This window comes from Pteropus medius, unplaced genomic scaffold (assembly GCF_902729225.1).
Source record: "Pteropus medius unplaced genomic scaffold, Ma_sr-lr_union100, whole genome shotgun sequence".
NCBI classification, from domain to species: domain Eukaryota; kingdom Metazoa; phylum Chordata; class Mammalia; order Chiroptera; family Pteropodidae; genus Pteropus; species Pteropus medius.
This window is the reverse complement of record NW_024349798.1, coordinates 13,484,478-13,506,085: the sequence shown is the minus strand read 5'-3', so window position 1 is coordinate 13,506,085 and position 21,608 is coordinate 13,484,478. Positions and strand designations below refer to the sequence as shown.

At 48.8% G+C, this 21,608-nt stretch overlaps 1 long non-coding RNA gene across 2 annotated transcripts; it reads right to left on the bottom strand.

The window, feature by feature from the left end:
- Positions 1-3,198: 3,198 nt before the first annotated feature.
- LOC120620410 (uncharacterized) lies at positions 3,199-21,289 on the bottom strand. Of its 2 annotated transcripts, none has more exons than XR_005657849.1 (2): positions 21,263-21,289; positions 3,199-5,970 (listed from the first exon to the last, which is right to left on the bottom strand). It is a non-coding gene; the product is annotated as an uncharacterized LOC120620410 (long non-coding RNA). The 2 variants fall into 2 exon arrangements; XR_005657848.1 differs by lacking the exon at positions 21,263-21,289 and adding an exon at positions 6,375-9,730.
- Between the last annotated feature and the right edge of the window lie 319 nt (positions 21,290-21,608).

Genomic DNA, 21,608 nt, shown 5'->3' with positions numbered 1-21,608 from the left:
AGATGAATTGGTTCTGGGGATTAATATGCAGCATGGTCTTCCGTTAACTGTTCTCATCACAGAAAATAATAGAGGGCGAGGAACTTTTGGACGTGATGAATATGTTTATGGTGTAGACTGTGGTGATGGTTTCACGGGTGTATACTTATCTCCAAACTCATCAAGTTGTATACATCAAATAGATACAATTTTGGAAGTCAATCATACCTCAGTAAAATGGTCTAAAAAATAAAAATTAAGTTTCTGGTACACAGTAGGAAACCCAGTTGATAGTGTCTGTTTGCATTAGGGTTCCGGGGGTGGAACACCAGAATGGCACTCCACCGCACCCCTACCACACACGCGTTTTAAAACACTTTACAAATGTGGCCTCTACCCCAACAGCCCCCAGTCAATGGCATCCACTTTTTCTCATCCTCCTTCAGGCTTTGACCAAGCTTAGGAGATGACATGGGAGAAGTCAGTTCTGGGGGGCTTGAGGTGTCTCCCAGGGCATTGTGCTGTTGTCTGTGGTTGACCATGAGCAGGTCCAGGGCATCTCTGTAGCTGACCCCAACCTGGCGACTTGAGGATACCTTATTTTTTTTCCAGGGGACATTCCAGGACCTCTGGCATTCCCTGACAGCCTGCACTCTGGAGAAAGGCAGTAAAGAGCAAGAGAACAGGTTTTGCAGAGACAAAGATCTTTGCAGTTCATAACGTCAGCGAGAAAATTCCAGAACCCCCAGGCGAGCTGTGATCTGGATGCTCCTTTCAGAAACTTGCTTCTGATTGGAGCTGCAGGAAACTCCCTGCCAATTGGCATGGGCGCTGCGAAACCCGGAACTTTATAGCTTGGCAACGAGAAATCTGGAGGGACTCTGGAATTAATTTAAGGAAAAGGGAGGGAAAAAACCAAGAAAGTAATTAGTAGCCAAATAATCAGGCAGGTTTTATTATTACCTTTGCAGCCACGGCAAGCCGTGATCATTTTCAGCATTAATTACAAGCAGAAAGGGAAGCAGCCTGCTATCTTGTCTCAAACTCTGGGGCTAATGTTTTGTTTTGTTTGTCCTAAGCTGGTGCTGGAGTAGGAATGTGAATAGAGCCAAGAAAGAGTGTACGGAACAGATAGGATAATTAGAGGAGAACGCACCCGCTCCTGACTGCCGTAGTTACTTGCAGGAACCTCTTGGCCAGTCTTTTTCTGGGATCGTCTTCTGTCACGTGACATCATGGATACCGGCCTGGCTGAAATGGGAACTAGAGGTCAGAGTGGGCTGTAAAGGCTTTCTGCGATTTCAGATGGATGCCTGGTTCGAGGTGATGGTGGCATTGGTTGGTCTATTCGATGACTGTTTATTGAGAATCATTCATGTGTCACCGCTGAGTCAGAGGCTGTAAAACAGAAGTGAACGTCACATACCCATCCCCGCCCCTGTGGGTTGACACTCAAGCCAGGGTTTGGGGAGATGAGATATTAATAATCATACAAACAGCCATGTGATTACCACTGTGCCGATTCTGTGGAAGAAAAGGCTGGGGTGCTAGGAGAAGGGTAAATGGGTAAAGACGGGACAGTTAGAGGGTCTCTGGCTATCCTGGTCCTGCTTGGAACAGCATCGCAGTGGGTGGGTTCAAGAGGGAGGCTGGACAGCTGGGCCTGCAAAATTTAGTTTGTCCTAAAGCAACTGGAAAGGTGAGAAACTATTTAGGTTTGTAAACTGGGGCCTGGGGCGACTAGATTTACAGTTCAGGAAGAGCACTCTGGCTGTTGAGTGGGAGAACAGACTGGAGAGGCACAAGGAAGGATACTGGGAGATGGACCACTCTAGAGGCTTCTGAGATGACAGGTGGGTGGCACCTCCAGGGACCAAAGGGGAAGACCTCGCACTTCCACGGGGCCTTGTTGGTGGTTGTCCTTGGCCAGCTCCCTCCCAGGGCCCTGTGTCCTGGAAAACATCCATTTAGACACCTCGCTGTGAGGTAACGTGACCAACTCATCCTGGTGGGCCCAGGCCCTTCCTGGTTTTAGCACCTAAAGTCCCCGGTCCCAGGACAGCTCAGGATGGTTGGTCAGCCCACTCATTTATTCCTCAGAGGATTAAATGGGGCAGTAAGAGTCGGCTTCCCTCATTGTATGGGGCTTCCCCTCACCTTCTCCTCAAGCAGCCTGGATACAGGCTCAGCAACCAATTTGCCGTGTGGCCCAGGACAAGTTTCTTGGCTTCTCTGGGCCACCGATTCCTCATTTGTAAAATGGAGTTTGACCTGGAGAACTTGTTAGTCTCCTGGCAGCTCTGATTTCCTGGCCCTGCTGCCACATGTCAAAGCTTAATCAAAGCAGAGGGCCCAGCATAGAGGACAGGGCCATGTTCTCACTGTGTGGCTTTGGGGAAGGTGCCTCCTTTCTGTGCTTGCTTTCCTCCTCCACAAAATGGGAATAACAGTACTTACCACATGGAAATGTGAGCACTAAGTTCAGTGAAATTATTCGGTGTGTTTGGCGTAGCTGGGTATGCAGTAGTTGCAAAGTGTGGATATTCTGGTTCATGAAAAGTGTGATTGAGAGTTGATATTTTCTGAGTGGTGACTGCCAGTTTTCAAAAAAATTGGGAGGTGACTAAGCACTCTTACATCTCAGATTTTACATGTGCTTTATCACAGCACTTATACTCGATTCAAATTGCCTTTCACTTCCACACGGTAGTTCCACAAGGTAGAGACTAGGTCCTTTTTGCCACGGCTCCGTCCCCATGATATTTATTGAGTTAGTAGAGGTTACATTGTACCCATTTTACAGATGAGAAAATGAGGCTCGGGGTGGTTAAAGTTTATTGCTGTTAAGCAGGGGAATCAGGATTTGAACCTGAATCGGTTTAGGGTCCTGTTCTCTTCACTAACAGGGCTCTATTTCCTCAGAGGGTACATAGGGAGGGCAAGAATGATGGGGAGGGGGTGCTCCCTGTGAAGATCTGACTAGGAATTCTCCAAAGGGAGCAGGCACGGTGGGCCTGACACTGGCAGCCGGGACCCGATCATGAGGAGAGGAACCTTTTGATGCTGCTTCCTCACCTCGCTGGTTGCCGTGGAGACAGGAGGAGGTGTGTGTGCACGCTGAGATGTATCTCAAACCTGCTACCCAGGCTTGCCCCCGAGATGCCAGCAGTGGGTGGTCATACCAACCCCGATACCCTTGAGAGGAGAGGAAGAAAAGGCTTGCCTTTACTTCTTTATCTTTATTATGAAAAACATTGAGCGTACACAAGAGTATACAGTACAGTGAACCCCAGCTACCCATCACCCAGCTTCATTAGTCACAAACTCTCAACCAATCTTGTTCCATCTATAAGCCTTCCCTTCCTCCCTCATCTCAGATATTTAGAAGCAAAATCCAGACAGCAGTCATTTTTTTTTCACAAATATTTTAGTATATAACTCCCCCAAAAGGAATAGGGTTTATACCATCATCATCCCTACTAAAACTAATGCTTTAATTTAGCAAATCTCTAGTCAGCGTTCAGATTTCTCTGGTTGTCTCATAAACGTTTTACAGTTGGTTAAAATCAGGATTCATACAAGGTTCATCTATTGTAATTGGTTGATATGTCTCTTATGTCTCAATCTGTGGGTTCTTTCTCTTTCCCTTTTTCTTCTCTTGCAACGTCTCTGTCGAAGAGATGGGGTTGGTCGTTCTGTAATGTCATGTGGATTTTGCTTCTCGCATCCCCATTTTGGTGTTGCACATGCTCCTCTCCTCACTATAGTTCTTGAAAAGCAGCAGTTAGATCTAGAAGCTCATTTAGATTTGTTTTTCTGTGTGATGACTTCCCAGTGGCTGCTCCATATTTCCATTTGAAGGTGCATAAGGTCTGGTGATGTTTGCAGCATAATCACTGTCTGGATCTGTTAGAAGTTGCAAAATGGTGGCAAACTAATTCTATCCCTCTGTTTTTGTTAGCCGCAATATTTCTAGAAAAAGGAACTTAACTATGTAATTACTATAAGGTACAGTTCATACCAGAAAGGAGAAATGCTTGATTCTTTCATTTTATTTGACAGTTTTCAAAATAATGAGTTGGCTTCCCAACACCCTCCAACGATGATAAATGAGCTTACATTTTTTTTTTCTAAGTATCATTGCAAACTCAGATTTGGACATGCACAACACGTTTCAATCCACTGCAGTTATTATTCCACTGATGCTCAAACTATCCCTGTCCCATCCCATTGTCCCTGTATCCTTTCCGACATGACCTCAAAATCTTCCATGCTACTTGCGTGACAGGATGTTCCAGGCTCATCTTGCACATGTCCTGTCTCAGACCTGGAATCAGCTGGATCTGTACAGAGCCCTGATTTCTCATTAGAAGTGGTGTTCAGAGACCCATTTCTGGTGGTGCTCACTGCAGCGAGTTGGTCTCTATTTCTAACCTTTTCAGTGGATAGAGCTAGAAAACGCATGCTTTATTCTGTAAGGCAAAATTCATGCTTCCAGTTCAAATTTGGGACTGCTGGTTTCCCACTTTGTCTCTATGAGCTTATATCCCATCTCCCTGCTTTCATGATAGTGTGACAAAGCCTGTTTCTGAAAGCAGAGCCCCTCGCTGTGTCTCCCATTGAACAGGAAGTATATGAGAAAGCACTTCAGTCTTCCCCTCAGAAATGAACCTGAGCTGTCTGATGAAAAGGCTTAGATGTGGCCCTGCGACCAGCCCCTTCCGGCTTCACGAGGTAACGCATTCTCATGGCAGATGAACCAGCTCCTTCCACCACTCTGGTGCGTGGACCTGCTCATCTAGCTGCGCTCAATCCTGGCTGAATATCTGAGTCACATGAGGTGTTACAAAACCTCCTCATGCCTGTCCCCGCGACCCCCACACACATCACAATTAAGTCAGAATCCCTGGGGCCAGGACCCTACCATCAATATTGTGTAAAGCAGTCCAGGCAATTTTAATGTGCAGTCAGGGTTTAGAATCACTGCTCTAAACCTTGCTTCTCAGCTAAGGAGGAGGAGAAAGAGGCAAGGGGTAATGACAGACTGATGCTGCCTTTGAAGCCCATTAGGTCTGCTTTGATTTCCGGCACCGCCAATTTCTACCTGTGAAATCTCTGGAACATCCTTGATCAATGGAATGTTTTACAGTAATCGAAATGGCCTCTACCTGCGCTGTCTGCTGTGGTAGCCGTTAGCCACATGTAGCTAGTGGGCACGTGAACTAGTTACTACTGCAGCCTAACCTAAAAATTGTTAGATTTTTAAAATTTTAACTACTTTACATATAAATAGCCACAAGTGGCTAGTAGCCACCATGTTGGACAACACTGCTCCGGAAAATTGACACCTAGGAACCTCGCATCTGAAAAGTAGGGGCTAATAAGAGTTACTTCATTGGGCCTTTGTTACAAGTAGAGATAATGTATATTAAGCGCCTGGCGTGCACAAGGCATTCCAATAAAATGCCACTTATTTTCTTTATTGACATCAGCCTTTCACTCTTTAAAAAAAAAAAAAAAAAAAAAAAAGCTTGCCTGGAAAAATGAGTGCTCAGAAACATCCTACCACAGAGGCAAAAATTCTAAGCTGTTCCAGAAAAACCCTCAAAAAATATTCCTTAATTGTCGAAGTTCAATTACAGCAGGAGGTTATCAGTGGCAAGGGCTGTATTTCATTACAGATCTCACTGCCGCTCAATAAATTAAGCAATCACTCAAAATAACATGTTGCTTTAATCCCTTCTTGGACCGATTTCAAGTTGTTTGGTTTCATATTAGCACGGCCCTTGAAAGGCGACTCACATTGGCCTCGTTTCCTTTCTCTCAATTCGTCAGCTCCTCTGGATATATCTTTGCGTCTCCTCATCAGCGGGAGGGAGGATTCCAAGCCCAGCAGACCTCCTTTTATCAAAACTGGAGCGTTTTCCATCCTCTGGCTTTTTACATGGTCCGCATTTCATTCGCTGAAATTGCTGGCAGGTTTATCTGCAACTAAGAAAGAGACACCTCTCAGCAGCCCGATCTGGACTGTAAAGCTCACTCCCGGCAGCTTTTCCATTCTCATCTTCTCGCTAGTGGTTTATAATCTCACAGCAGAATTTCATTTCCCCTAGAAACTTGGCACCGGAGGTGTCAGCCCGGGAACATATTTGTTTGTGTAAATTAAAAGAAAAATATGTTTTGACCATATTTAAGTTCTAACCGCACTAAAGAAATAAATACTGGGTTGTAGGCTTCTTGCTGCATGGTCCTGGCTCACCTTCCCAGACTCTGCCTTTGTTTATAAAACCCAAGCCAATGAGAACTCTGCATAGTATATTGCCTCAGAAAGCTACATGGACGAACTGGGAGGCCGTGTCCACCCCCACTTAGGCCCACATGGAAAGTCTACTTACCTCATTTAGGATTCGCTTCCCCTAACACCCTGTGTCCTTGCCAGGGTGGGCGAGGGTGTTGGAAGCAGGCACCCTCACACGTATTGTTGATGGGCGTGGGGATGATACCACCTTTTTGAAGGGCACTGGGCAATAGCTGTAGAAATTAAAAATGCAACAGACCCTCTGACCGAGAAATTCCATTTCTAGGAATGTATCCTATGAGTATACTTGGACACATGCCAAAGAGCATATACATTATAACAGCAAAAAACTGGAATTAACTGAAATGTTGGCCAGCAGGGGACAGGTTAAGTAGCTACAATGCTAGAAGTCACTAGAAAGAATGAGGTGGGTAGGGGGACTGTCATGTCTTCAGGATATATTGTAATGCCCCCGCTTTCTTAATGTTATGAGCGAAAAAAAGTGTATGCACTTGAATACGCTTAGAAAATTTATGAAGATTGCGCAAACTGCACACAGTGGTTACTTTTTAGAAAGTACAATTGGAGTTAGAGAAAAAACGCGAGGGGGCTCCTTTATCTGCCACTTTATGCTCTTCTGTACTATATCTTATTATAAGCATGGTATTTTTTAAAATTGGGATAATTAAAAAACAAATAGTGTTTTAAAAATCATGTCTATGCTCTGATTGAAGCAACATAGTACAATAATGACACTCTTTCCTTTACGTATCTGTCAGGCCAATGCGACGCTGGTAGGAATCTTTGCTTTTCTGGTCTTGGTGCAAATAACCTGTAGTGGGATGAATGGTGGCTCCCAGAAGGATAAGACATATCCACTTCCAACCCCTGGAACCTGTGAATATTACCTTATATGGCAAAAAAAAAAAAAGTGATTAAGTTAAGGACCTTCAGAGGAGTGTGTCCTGAATTATCCAGATGGGCACTAAACACAATCACGTGCATCCAGACAGAGGCAGAGATTGGAGTAATGCAGCCATAAGTCAAAGAATATTGTGCCACCAGAAGCTGGAAGAGGCATGGAATGGCTTATGCAGGAAGCACCTGGAGAAGCGTAGCTCTGCCAGATTTTGGACATCTACCCTCCAGAACTGTGAAATAATACATTTCTGTTGTTTTAAGCTGCTCAGTTTGTAGTACAGTTGGCCTTTGAACAATGCAGGGAGGGGTTAGAGGTACTGACCTCCTGTGCGGTCAAAAATTCATGTATAACTTTGGACTCCCAAAAACTTAGTTGTCCCTTGGTATCTGGGAGGTATGAGTTCCAGGACCCTGGCAGAAGATCTGAAGATCCTCAAGGCCCCTATGAAATGGTGTAGAACAGTACATAGTCGGCCCTCCACACCTGTGGACTCCCAACCAAGATTCAAAACAGTCCAGGTTATTTATTGAAAAAAAGATTGCGTAGGAGTGGACCCACGCAGTTCAAACCTGTGTTGTTCAAGGGTCATCTGCCATGTGTTATGACAGCCCTAGGAAATGATCACCTGACCTCATAACATCTGTAAAATGCATGACGTGCATAGGCCCTTTAAGAAACAAGTCTGGTAGAATTGCGGGTTTGGTGAACATAAAGAATTCATTCCACAGACATTTTTTGAGCATCTACTAGGTGACAGAGTTCTAGATGTTAAGGATACAGCAGGGAACAAAGATGCCTGCCCACCTGGGGCTCACATTTCAGAGAGAGTAAATAAAATAAATGAAACATGGGATAGGACTGATGTTAGTAGAAGGTGCTAAATGGAATAAAAAAGCATAGAACAGGCCAAGAAGGGGACTGGGAGAATGCAGTTTACTGGGAAGGTGACAGTGGAGTAGAAGAAACCAGTACAGAGCTTGACCCTCCAAGTGACCCACTGGTTGGACCAGAATAAGTAAGAATGAGCTCGCCTTCCTCTCCTCCTCCTTCCTTCCCTATCTCCCTCCTTCCCATGCTTGCCAGCAGCTGGGGGTGCAAAAATGAGTGAGACCCGGGTCCCCATGCTTGAGGTCCCCACTCATGGTGCGAACAGTCATAAATAGATCATTGCAAATATAACACAGTAGGCATCAGAGCAGAGGTCAGGGTGAGCTTCCTGCTCTGTCCGTGGTGAAGAGCAGGGTGGGAGAAGTGGTGTGTTGGGGGTGAAGTCGGGGGTGAGGTCGGGGAGATGGAGGCAAGCAGGAATAGGATGGGACTTGAAGTCCAATAACAAATGTTTAGCTCTGATTTGCCGGGAATTAAATGGGGCAGGGAACACATGGAGATGTGTCTCGGGACACTCTTATTCTCAAGTACAGCAGGCACACCGAGGGGACAGTGAGTTCTGAAGAAAACCTACTCCTTTTAGTTTTACACAACCCATAAAGAGGGAAATAGTCCCCAAGTCTGAAATTGGGAAGCTTTGGGCCAGAGTTGATCTTATTGGGGTAAAATGAGGGATTTATTCACTCAGGTAGCTATAATGAAGAAAGAGAGAGGCTGAGCTGCTTTTCGATCCAGAGACTGGAAGCTCAGGGCAGAATGTAGTGCCAGTCTCGTTCCTACTCAACTACCTCCATCCCATCTCTCATTTCTCCTCCTTTCTGCTTATTGGCCCCAATCTCTGGGGCTACTGGTAGCTCTGGATGCTGCGAAGGGGGAAAAAGCAACCTTCCCACCAGCTCCACTTAGGATGATCCTGGATTGGCTCTGCTTGGGTCACATGACCACACTTGGACCAATGATTGTGGCCAGGCTCAAAACTGGGCTGCTGTGATTGGTCGTGTTGGGTCACGTGTCCACACCTGGACCAATTACTGTAGCTGAGGGATGGGTGTTACCAGTCGCCATCTTCGGCCATATTCCCACTGGGTGTCAGGTCTGTTACCCGGAAGTGGGAGACAAAGTGCTGGCAGAAAAAAAGAAACAAACAAAAACAGAGCCACCTACCTCTGGAGGCTTCACTTCTGCCAGTGCTGCTTCTGCATTCACTCTAAGAATTGCCTCAGTCCTAACACGGGCTTTGCTTTAAGATTCACTCTGTCTAGAAACCCCAAAGCTGCCAGGACTTACTCAGACCTTGTTGTTGTAGTTGCTTTTTTGTAATTATTATTATGTCATTTTAATCACATTTAAAGTGTTTTGTTCATCTTTGGTTTATGATTGCCTCTCCTGCCCCTGTGGGAAGGAACTGTGTCTGTCTTGTTGGTTACTATATTGTTCATGCCCAGTATATAGGCCTTTATGTATAGCAGGGACTCCAATGAATGAATGAACATTTGCTAATTCATTGAACATCCCACAGAGAACAGGAGGAGCTGCAACATCCTTACCTGTTCTCCCTTCAAGGAGTCCCTCTTCCTCCCTCTTCCTCCCTCTTCCTCCCTCTTCCTCCCTCTTCCTCCCTCTTCCTCCCTCTTCCTCCCTCTTCCTCCTCTCTCCCTCCCTCTTCCTCCCTCTTCTCTCCCACCTCTTCTCCTGCGCCTCCTCTCTCCTCCTCCTCTCTCCACTCCTCCTCCTCCTCCTCCTCCTCTTCTCCTACTCTTCTCCCTACCTCTTCTCTCTCCTCCTCTTCCCAGGCGTGTTGTATATCCCTTCATGAAATGGTGGTTAGGATAAGTGCATACTTGGGTATTAGCCTGACACACACTGAAGGCTCTGAATCTCTGGGTGAATTCTTGGGTTGACTCTAGGAAATAAGGTTCATTTGGTTGGTGGAAGGGCCGTGGAACTCTGTCTGAGCTGGGACGGCTTGGGTTGGCAATGTCTGCCATGGCCACCTGCTTCTAATGGGCATCGCTGGTCCTGCCACTGCTCTGGATTGTTTGCTAAGCAGCAGGCCTCTGTTCTGAAGCCTGCAGCCCTGTCATTTGCCGTGATATTAGAGTATACTCAGAGTCCAGGACAAAATGGTATGGCCAAGTAAAACAACTGCAGGCTCTTAGGGAAGAAGGCTTAAGACAAATGGCTGTTTTTTAAAGCACTTACAACTCACATGTCAGCTGGGGTCATCTTATTTTTGGAGATTCAGATGCAATGGGTTTGAACTCTGTCTTACATGCCATGGGAGACCCAACTTTCCTTGGAAACTTTCCAAGGATTGGGGGTGAGGGGTGGTTATGTCTCTCCTAGGCACTAAAGGCTCTACATTCCTGCATCTACTGAATCAGTTCTGCCTGGGCACCCTTTTGCTGGCCTCATGGGTATGTGATCTGTGTAGCTCCAGAGGGCCTACTTTTGGTTTTATGCTCTGCTGTTGTCATCTTGAACTTGTTAGTAATATTTGAATGGGCTCTTCATTTTGCCAATGCAAATTATGTACTCGGTCCTGCTTCACTCCGGAGCTATTCCTTTCTCATCCCATGCTGACCCACTCTAGACTCTGCCCCAACCGCACCCCGCCCCCAGTTCTCATCCACACAATGATGTGGATGTAGGAGACTTGAGGGAAGGCAGATGAATCAAGACTGGCAAAAGGTTGAACCTGAATGATAAGCTTGGGGTGCTCGGTACAGTGTTTCCTCTGCTTCCAGGTTGGTAGGAAATTTCCAGACTACAAAGCTGAAAAAGGCAATCTAAGATGTGCCGCTGCCAGTTCCTCGGAATGTTAAATGTGGAGTTACCATATGACCCAGCAATTCCACTCCTGGGTATAGGCCCAAGAGAAATGAAAACATATGTGCACATAGAAACTTACACACGCATGTTCAGAGCTGCATTATTCATAAAGGCCAAAAAGTGTAAATAACCCAAATGTCCAGTAACTGACAAATGGATAAATAAAAATGCGAATGTTATTCGGCCATAAAAAGGAATGAAGTTCTAATGCATACTACAGCATGGATGAAATTTGAGAGCACAGTGCTAAGTGAAAGAAGCCAGTCACAAAAAATAACACACTTTATGATTCCATTTATATGAAATATCCAGAACAGGCAAATCTACAGAGACAGAAAGTAGATTAGTGCTTGCTTAGGGCTGGGGCGGGTGGGGAATAGGGGAATGCCAAAGGGTACAGAGGTGTTTTTTTTTTTTTTTTTTGAGGTGATGAAAATGTTCTAAAATTATGATCATTATGATGGTTGCCCAACTTTGAATATGCTCGAAGCCACTGAATTATTATATACTTTAAATGGGTGAACTCTTTCTAATTGTGTTTCCTCATCAGTAAGCCAGAGGTGGTAACAGTGCCTCCCTTATATGTTTATGCAACTAAAATGACTTGATATGTGTAAAGTGCCTCATACATATAAAGCACTGAGTATATGTTGGTGGTTATAATGTTATTTAGAAAATAAGGAGAGTAACTCCTATATCACAGGGCTATCTGAAGCAATGGCGACAATGCCTGTGAAAACAGTTGGCAGAAAGGGCTAAATTTTATTATTGCTATAAATCTCTTAAAGGCTTTTGAGATTTAAGAACTTCAAGGTTTCTTGCATCTTAGTAATATTTATAATTTGGAGCTTTGTGAGTATAGAAGAACTCTAATTTCAGAGATAAAAGGACCTTTAATCCAAAAATCCAGACCCTCTCATTTAACAGGGAAATTATGCCTCCTGACTGGGATTTGAACCTGCCCAGAACTAAAACCTGAGTATTCTTATGGCCCAGTGCCATAAGATAACAGGCGCTCAGGAATCCGGGCCCACATGTCCTTAAATACTCGTGTTGTCTCTGAGCTCCCCACCAGAACCTGTTTAATAGTGAGCTGCTCCAGGGGTTTGGCAAGCAGGTTTGGGACAGGAAGAGGAAAGAGACTTGTGTCTCCACATCCTTCAGGGGCTGTCTAGAAGCCTGCTGAAGTGGCTAGGGCCAACACTGCACCATTCAGGACCCACTTTCCTGGGGATACAGCAATGAATGAGTCATGCCCCCTGACCTTGGCATTCGCCCTGCCTGCCTTCTAACAGGGGTAGTAACGGGGGTAACAGACAAACACATAGGCATTGAGCAAGTCTCCATATTCTCCCCAGGATTTCAGTCCCATACTGAACACCGTATTGACCTAGAAAGCCACTCTGGACCCAGCTGTATGATATATGGATGGGGAGAGTTAAGAATGACAGCTTTGGAGTAAGTCAGATCTGGGCAGGACTGGCTCCGTGTTTGCAAAATGAAAACCTGGGTCCTTGGTTCCAAAATTATTGAGAATTTCAAGATGACAATAGCAGAGGATTAAGCCAAGTGCAGGGCCCCCAACCATGAAGCCGGCCCTTCATCTGGTGCCAAACTCCTTTCCAACTGGGTACTCGCGGCACATCTCTACACCTGCCTGAGCCTCAGTTTCCTCATCTGGCCCACCTAAAGGTTGGCTGTGGCTGCTAAAGTGAGACGAAGCCTGTAGAGTACTTAGCAGAGGGGATGGGCCCGGCGGTCTCACCGATGTTCCCAGCCCGCTGTGACGGCTGCATCGCCTCGTGAGAACGGTGCACATTTATCATTCTTAGATAAGAGCCGAAACTTACGTAGCACTTGGTCGATGCCAGGCACTCCCCTTAGTTCTTTCGGGTCGTTCGTGTATGTCATCCTCCCTGCAGCCCTATCACATAGATCCTTTTATTCTAGCACCTATAAGTGAGGAAACCGAGGCCCAAAAAGGAATGGGAATTTGCCTGGGGTCACACACTAGTCAGTGGAAGCATCCAGATTCAAACAGAGGACATCTGGCCCCAGGGTCTGCATTCTTAACCTACCTGTGTGTCCCAGGAGTTGACCATTACTGACACGCACGTGCATACACACACGTATGCACACCCCTTCCCCAAGGTGCTAACAGCAAGCGTACAGTGTGGAATTTTCCCCATAACATGGGATTCTTTCCTCCTTGGCTTACTTTTTTGTCTGTCTCTCCTGCCTCAATTGACAGCCCCGTGAGGCAGGGGCTGTCCTGCTCTCTGCTGTACCTCTGTCCCCTGGCAAAGAGCACACAGTAGGCCCTCAAAAGATACATGCCCAGTGAAGGGAGGCAGGAAGCAGGTGTCTGTCCAGAGCACTCTGATCTAGAATCAGCAGAAACTGTCTCCCCCGCTCTGCTGGCTTTTCTTACTTGGGCGTTCCCCACTTTGCGGGGCAAAGGCATTTAAGGGGTGCCCCGAGGGCCCAGCCTCCATCCTAGCAGACTGCAGGGCAAGGGTGGGTGTGGGTCGTGCTCTGGCAGCGGGTCTGGCAGCTGTCTGCCGGCCTCTCGGTGCCGGCCTCTCGGTGCCCGCCCAGCTGGCCAGCTGGGCCCCGATGCCACCCCTCAGCCCATGACACAGCAGAGAGTGAAACCGCCCCGCAGGCAGGGACCCAGCGCTCCACGTTTCCCTGCAGAGCTGCCATTTCAGGGGGCAGGCGGGGAGCTGGCGCCCGGCCTGACACGAGGGGGCCTGTCTGAGGAGTGCCCCCTGACCGTCCCAGGGTTGCCGGTGCCCTATTTGTGAGCCATCACAGCTGTCTGATTGAGCCCCCGCTCTGAGACAGAGGATTTATCATTCTCCCATTTCGCTGAGAAAACTGAGGCTCAGACAGGAGCCCTGGCAGGGAAGGAGGGCGCAGGGGCATCAGACTCTTAAAATGAGAGACAGATCAGAACTGTGGGCGGGTGTAGAGGCCAAGGTCGGAGGGGTCTCATTGGTGCTGCTGAGTACGGAAGGGGTGCCCGCCGCTAGGGAAGACACGTGACACGCAGGTTGTCAAAGATTTAGGTTGGCGACCCGACCCTCAGCCCCACCCCTCCCCACCCCAACTACCTGGGGTCATCTTGAAAATCCCTAAAACAAATAAGAACTCTTAAGCGGATTTATGGAACTCCAACATCTTGATTTCTGCCCCATCCTCAAAGTACCTGTACTGTCTTTGCTTAATATTTTCCTTCCAAGCAACTCACACTTTACCTATATAAATTGATGTAAGAAAGAGCCCTTCTATCCCTACCTAAAATTGAAAACTAGTCACTTGCCATAAATAGAAATTAGCTGTACAGAGAAATACCTATTAGAACTAGTCACATCTTTAGCCACGTACCACTTACAGTCATCGAGGAGATGGGAGCATCCGGCGTGGGAAACTTCTATTCCTAATAGTGCGTGAGGAAATGGGGTGACACGGGGGAAGAGTCGCAGAGCCTGGGTCAGCTGATTGCAGAAACCAGAGCTTACTGTGGGGCTGCAGGCTCCCCTCTGTCTGAGTCATCTCGGCACATCTGGCGTGTATCAGTCCCAGCACCGACACCGTCCCTGCCGAATGCTTTAGCCGCCCCATTTTTCAGAGCACCTTCAGAGCTGGTACATCACTTGAACGTTGAGGACAACCAAGGACACTTTAAGGCCAGAGCATGGGGTGCGGCCCCTCCCTTGGCAGACAGGGCAAACTGAGGCAGAGAGTGGGAAAGCGCTCTGTCTCAGGCTGCTGGTGAGCGAGCCAGGGCTGTGCAGGGGCCTCTGCCAAGGCGAGGATCCCAGAGACTGCGGGAGGGACCAGGCCGAGTGTGAACTCTGCCTTGTCAAGCAGGCAGCACTTGTTTCTTTTCCACTCTCCCCACAATCCCCCCAGGAGCTCCCAGAACAAACGCTGACAGGAGCCAGGCCCGACCTCCAGCATCCAGCCCCTGGAGGGCAACAAGCGTGCTTAGTAACCCGTGTCTGTGGATGGCGTCTTTCTAGTCTTTTCATTTTTCGGGGTGCTGACCAGTTCTGAGCATTGGGAGGGGAGATCTATCAGGGACCAGAAGGGAGAACTGGGGGGAACACCTTTCTCTCTTCTCTGAGTTGCTGGAGGAGCTCGGAGCTGCCGTCTCCCCAGCTGTGCGGGGCCAGCCCAGGGGCCCCCGAGGAATACTGCAAGAGCAATAAGGATTTTTAGGGGCATTATGATAGTGGAATGGAAACACATCTGCCCCCAAAAGTCCCTCATTTTCCCTGCGGTAATGAACCAGCTGGGCAGGAAGTGGTGGCTCTCAGAGCACCAAGAGCCAAAACTAGAAAGGAAAAAATGTACAAAGTTAGAGCAAGCTTTCAACAAGCCGAGGCTTTCACAGTGTACGGCGGTTCCACCCAGGCTCCCGAAGGGCTGATAACGACTGGCTAATATTTGGCTAAATGTGTCTCCAGTGCAGTGACTTCAATGCAGACGCACCCCCTCTGGGCCCAGAAAACCAGTGCAGAACCCCAGAGCAGGTTGCAGGGTCACTCCCTGATGCCAGGCCACTCCCAGAGCCTGCACCCGGCTGAGGTCCCTGATGCCATCGCTCAGGTCCTGCCACTAATGACTGAGGATTAAGGAATTCAGGGCAGTGGCTCCCCTGGGGTGCGCGGCCTCTGAGGTCTCTGCAGGCAGAGGCCCCGATGCCAGCCAGCACCCCGGGCCGTGAGAGAGTGAACCCCTCCACAGTCGCTGCTGACACCCGAGGAGGCGGCTGCTCACTCAGCAAGCTGGCATATCACACTGGGCCATCGCAGAAGAGGCACTGAAAACAGCCTCTGTGAGTCCTGTGAATGGAAGCAGCCTTATCGCCCTCAGGACGAAAATGGGGCGAAACGCCTTCCCGACACAGAACCCAATAGCCGGGCACTCGCTGGCTCCTTGGCACCTGTCGTGTGGCCCTGGAACTCTGGCAAGGACGACAGCATCTGTGCCGGTGAGCACCGTCCGTCTGGGCCAGGCCTGCGAGGGAGGGATTCTACACTTGCCATGTGATAGCGGCAACCAGATCTCTTCTTTCAAGCAGCACCTAAAATATTCTTTGGGTGAACCTAAGGCTAAATATGGCATGGCCTGCGAGTGCCCAGTTTGGACCTTTTAATGCTATTCTAAGATACAATCAGGACCCCACGAGGCCTTTGGGTGGCCTAGAGTCCAGTTCCTGGGGCCAAATGGGAGTCCCGTGGGAATGGTTGACTCAGGGCCAGGTCAACTTCCCGAGCAGGTTCCTTTTGGTGTCAAAGCAGAGGAGGCTTCTTTCCTGCATGTTTTTATCCCACAATGCCCATCCAGTTCTCTCTCTGCCTACCCCCAGGGGGGCTTGCATAGAAGTCCCCTCATCTGCCCAGCTGGCCCTCCGATGGCCCACCCAAAGTCTTCTCCCCGCTCCAAGTCTGCAACCCTGGGCTCGTGGCCCTGGTTTTCCTCACTTCCTGATGACAGAACAGGGCTCAGTTCCCTGGTAGATGGGAGGCCTGCTGGCCGGAGGAGACCAGAGCAAACACACACCCAGGTAGCTTGCAGGTAGCTTAGCTGTATGTGTGCACACTGGCTCGGTTGCTGTCCCCTGGCCACAACCCCTTAGCCCACCCCCAGTGGAAGGATCACGGCTCTGCTGCTGGAAAGTGGGGAGCCTCAGCTTGGGCTGCCAAAGCACAGCTCTGCTCCTGGACCATCTAGACCTGAGTCTGCTCTCACACAGGCAGGTTTGCTCTAAGCCTGTAGGACAGCCTCCCTGTTTCCCTTAGAGCATTGGGGAGACTGCTCATTAGCAAAGCGGGGTTCCGCCCTCTTCTGAGCCCACGTGGTAACAGATAATAAACGCTGGGGAGTCTCAGAGGAGGCTGCTCTGGGGAGCCAGACACCCAGTTTCTAGCCAAGGAATGCTGTTGCAGGCCGGGCCCCAGTGAGAGAGACCCCTAGGCACTTGTTTGGGCTCTTGTGGTAGCTCTAAGGCCACATTCAGGCCTGTGCTGGCAGTGGTCCAGGTAGTCTTGGGCAGAGATGCCAGCAGGCCTGGGCACTGCACTCACACACGATTCCAGCAAGGCAGCCTAGCTTTCTGCACGCCTCGGAAGAAACTTTCACACCAGGCTGCACAGCTAGCCGAAGGCTCAAGCCAGCCACTCACGCCCTTCCCAGCTTAGGCCAGATCTTCAAGCAAAGGCCGAATCTGCCCCGTCTTCCTAGTGCATTTTTTAAATGGCTTTCTGGTGACACCAACATCAGTTTTCATTTTCTAGGTGTGTCTCCTTTTCATCTGCTGCAGCCATTCAAGGACACTGAGAAACAAGTTGGCTTTGTGGTTCCTTAAACGCTAAATGTTGTATATAAAGAAGATGATGTAAAATCAGAAACTTGAGGGCTTTGTAAATATTCGCTCCTGCCCCCTTCGATTGAGGACACTGAGAAAGCAGCATCTCATGACTCACTGCTCTGAAAAGAGACCGCAAGGAGGGTTAGGGGAGTCGAGGTGACGGAGGGACCCCCAAATCCACTCCTTCCAAACTCTCTTCAACATCCGCCCTTTTGCCTGAAAAGCCTGTGTGGCTACTAGGCCTGAAAAGCCCATGGTCTTTTATATCATGTTGATGCCGCTGTTTTTGTTCAGGGTTTATTTTCATCTCATTCCTAAACTAAGCAAAAAGGTCTTCAGGTTTTTCTGAGTCTGGGCAAGGAAGAAAACGCCAGCTTTGATGAACTCTGATCAACGATGTTTTCTTTTGTTTGTGTACACCCTTTTTTTCTGGCAAGTGATTGTAAGGACTGAGTTTTTCTTAACTTTCCACTAATTTCGGTCCACACCTCTGAAATAGCTGTATTTACTCTATAATCTCAATTAAAAGAGGGTAAGCCTCTTTATTAGGAAACCGTAAGTCTATTATCTGGCAAGAATCTTCTTTCTGTTCTTGATATAAGGTGTGGGGGAGGGGAGCTGGGAAGCGAGAAGCAGAGGGGATCGTCCCTCGTAGGGACTTTTCCAATTTTCATTGGTTTGCGTCATAAATGCACGTGAAGTATTAGTTGTACTGCAGCTCCACCTCTAAAAATATTACACTCCCCCAGCCCCTCCATGAGTTGTACCATATATTACTGCTTATCTACAGGAAACGTTGTTTATCTGAGTCATGAGACTTTCTTGTGTTATTTTAAGAACAAAATTCAGAGTTGCTATTTTTTCCTCTAAATCCACTTCTTTGTGGTGGGGTGAGGATCCATGGCTGCTTGTGAAATTTCATGGGAGGAAAAAAAAGGAGAAAAAGGCAAAAAAGAAAAAAAAATGTCCTCAGTGTGTTCATCAGTTCCACATTGAGTTTTTTTCCTTTTTTTCTGGGAGGGGGAGGGGTGGTGGTAAGAATATGAAAAGCTGCGATTCTTCGCCGAATTAATGATGTCTTCTCACTTGCAAAGTCCTGATTTATAATCTCTTCATCATACTACTTTGCCTGTTTCCAGACTAGGAGGGGGTGAAGTTTGCTAAACGTATTCATTAATTACATGCCCGGTTTCAGAATCTAAGCAGTGACTGTAACTGTTGCAAACGCTCGCATTCACATTCAGCACTAAATCCTGTGTGATTTTACACACTTAACAATTCAATAATTTCAACAGGCAGCTTCATTGCCTTGATTATAGCTCAGGATCTGGGCGCAACATTCAGGGTTCCGGCCTTGGTAATTCACGGAAAACGCCCTATTTGTAGAAGTATCATTAAAGGCTAATTTGGTGAGATATCCTTATTTAGCAGAGCAAATAGGATCTGACAGCTCGCCGGTGCTCTGGTGGGGGTGACGATTCAGCAAAGCACAAACACAATTTACTTCACAACGTGACAGTTTCCCATCACCCCGCCTCGGCCGGAATTGTGGACTCCTGACAATTGTGCTGTTTCATTGTGTCCCGTAACAAAGAGGAAGAACTCGAGGTAAAGAACTGCTTTTGCTGAGGCCCCAGGAGTGCAGGTGTCACCTGTGTGTCCATGCGCCATATCTATTAAACAGCCTCATAGCAAGGACTCGGTGTCCAGAAGTTTTTCAGGTATAGTTTACTTTTTTATTCCTTGTTGGGAACACTTGATTGAAATCCAGGTTGGCAAGTAAATAAATTTAAGGTGTGTGGCTGTCTACGTAGGTTACAACTGGAGGGCAGGGATGTGTGTAAATTGATGCAACTTCATAAGGATAATGTTCTGGGAGGGGCATTGTCCTCACCACCCTAGCCTTAGAGTAGTTCTCGGAACGCCTTATGCAGAGTTTCTTATAAAATGACTTAGAACGAGGTAGCAAAGAATGGCAAAGAAATACTGTGATTCCACGTGGAAGCAAGCAGAGGGCTGCTCCTCTGATAAATCTAATATAATCATGATTTCAGCTGTGTTTGATTTTGGGGTGTCAAATGCGTTGACACTACCAATGTGCCCCTCATTCCCTTCCAATCCCACCTACGAAAATATCAAACCACTGTGCAAAAAAAAAAAAAAAATTGTGCTTTTGCCTTCATATCTCTTTTGACCTCCCAAAAATGGAAGAGCCCTCAAAAAGCCTGGTTCAATAAATTGAGAAAACACACACACACACACACATATATATAATATGTCCCCCCAAATGGCCTTTCACTTTTGCCAAAGGTAGCCAACCTTCCCCCTTTCCTCCAACGGACTTTTCCAGCAGCAACTTTTGGGGAGGGGGTTCCGCTCTCTCCCTCACTCTCCAGGAACGTCTGGCACCTGAATCCCTCGCTGTAGAGAATGACCCCAAAAGCGGGACTTTGTGGGCCAGTTGGATAAAACATAAACTCATCTCGCCCTCAAAACCCCGATTCTGGGACCACAGCCTCCAAAACCTCCTTTCTCAAGAAGTGACCCCTCCGCAGCTCGCAGCGCTGGGGCAGGCTGACTTTGAGGCAGGATTCTGGAGAATCCTGGATAATCGAAGGACTCATTCTAGGGTTTTCCTACGGGCATGACATTTCATCTCAAGGAAAAGCAGAGGTCCTGTGTTAGGGAGGGGACCATATCTGCCTGCTGCTGGGTGACCTTTTCCCTCTTGCCCCCAGCCCCAGCTGGGTCTGAATACTTTCCAGGGAAGATGCTGGGCACCCCAAATGTCTTTTAGCAAAGCGTGAAGGAGTGTCTATGGTGCTGGTACACTCCCCCCCCACCCCAATCCAGTTGAAGTTTAGTTATTTGTGCCCTTAATTGTCTCTCATTAAAGTCAAACTTGCTGCTTGCCCAGATTGGGGAAAATTATTTCCATCTTAATAGCTCAATTAGCCTCTGGGTTCTGGAAAGGCCGCCCCCTTACACACATCTTTTCTCCCCACTTTAAACCCCCTCCCTTTTTCACAACTTCTCCTAAAAATAAATTATAAATATGGATGTGTCCTCAGAGGATCCGAGCGGCACATTCCAACGCTCCCCGCCGAGGGGACTAGGAGCAGGGGAAACCAGAAACGCCACTCCCCCGAGCCCAAATCAGAATGCCTTTTCCCTTTTTCTCCCCCAAACTTTTTGCCAGAGCAACTTGGTGTGGACTCGGGCCCTGACACCCCAATTCGTCTCAGAACCTGGTTTTTTTTTTTTTTAAACTCCTGCCAGCAAAAGCTAAAGCCAACGTGCTATGGCCGCCTGCTCCTGGGAGGGAGGAGGGAGGAGGGAGGGGAGGAGGGAGGGGGCAGCCAACTTTACTTCGGGGAGGTGGTAACTCCCTGGGGACTGTCCTCACCGGCTCTTCCGGACGTCCTCAGGGCCTGGCCCCGGGAGGCTGGCGCTGTCCCCCTGACCGTGCCAGCGCGGCCCTGGGCGCACGTGGAGCGGCGGCCTGCTCCCGGCACGGCACTGCTATCGGGGTCACGCAGCGAGTCCGTTTCCCCAACGCGCTTTCCGAGGTGGGGGCAGGGTGGCTGCCTTTCTGGCCGTTTCGTTAATTTCCCAGCCCGAGCATCAGGGAGGTAGGGGGCCGCCTCACCCCCATGCCACCTCCTCGCCCAACACGCCCCTCTTGGGAGCCAGGCAGGGGGCTTAGAGGGGTGCAGCCCACCCCACCGCCTCAGGGGGCGGTGGCAGCGGCAGCGGCAGCGGATCGCAGCCCAGACAGGCGTCTAGCGCCGGGTCCCGGGAGAGCCGTGAGCTGCCGGGCGCCACCTCCCAGCTCCCGTTCCCACCCGTGCCCCAGGCAGCCGCGCCCCGCACCCCTCTCAGCCCTAGGGGCCTGGGCACCCACCTGCCGCGGGTTCTGCCCTAGTCCGGGGTGCCATGCCGGAAAAAGGGGGAGACTCACCGCTGCTGCCGCCTCTGAGGGTACAGGGGGCTGCGCCTTCCAGGGTTCGTGCTGCCCAGGGGCAACAGAGGGCAGTGTGGGGGGAGGAAAAGCACCCCTGCGGCCCACAGCCTCACTGCTGATTGCCAGCCTCAAATCCTCCAGGCATGTGGTGGTGTGGAGGAACGAACTTCAGAAAAAAAAAAAGAAAATCACCTCCACAGACAAGATCCAAGTGATGGGTGGGGGGCGCAGAAAATCCTTTCCTACTGAGAGCACAGAGCCGACGGGGCTGCACCCGGCCTCCGCGGTCCGCTGCCGCCACAAAGCCGCGCCCCCGTCCCCCCTCCCGGCCCAGTCCCCCCTC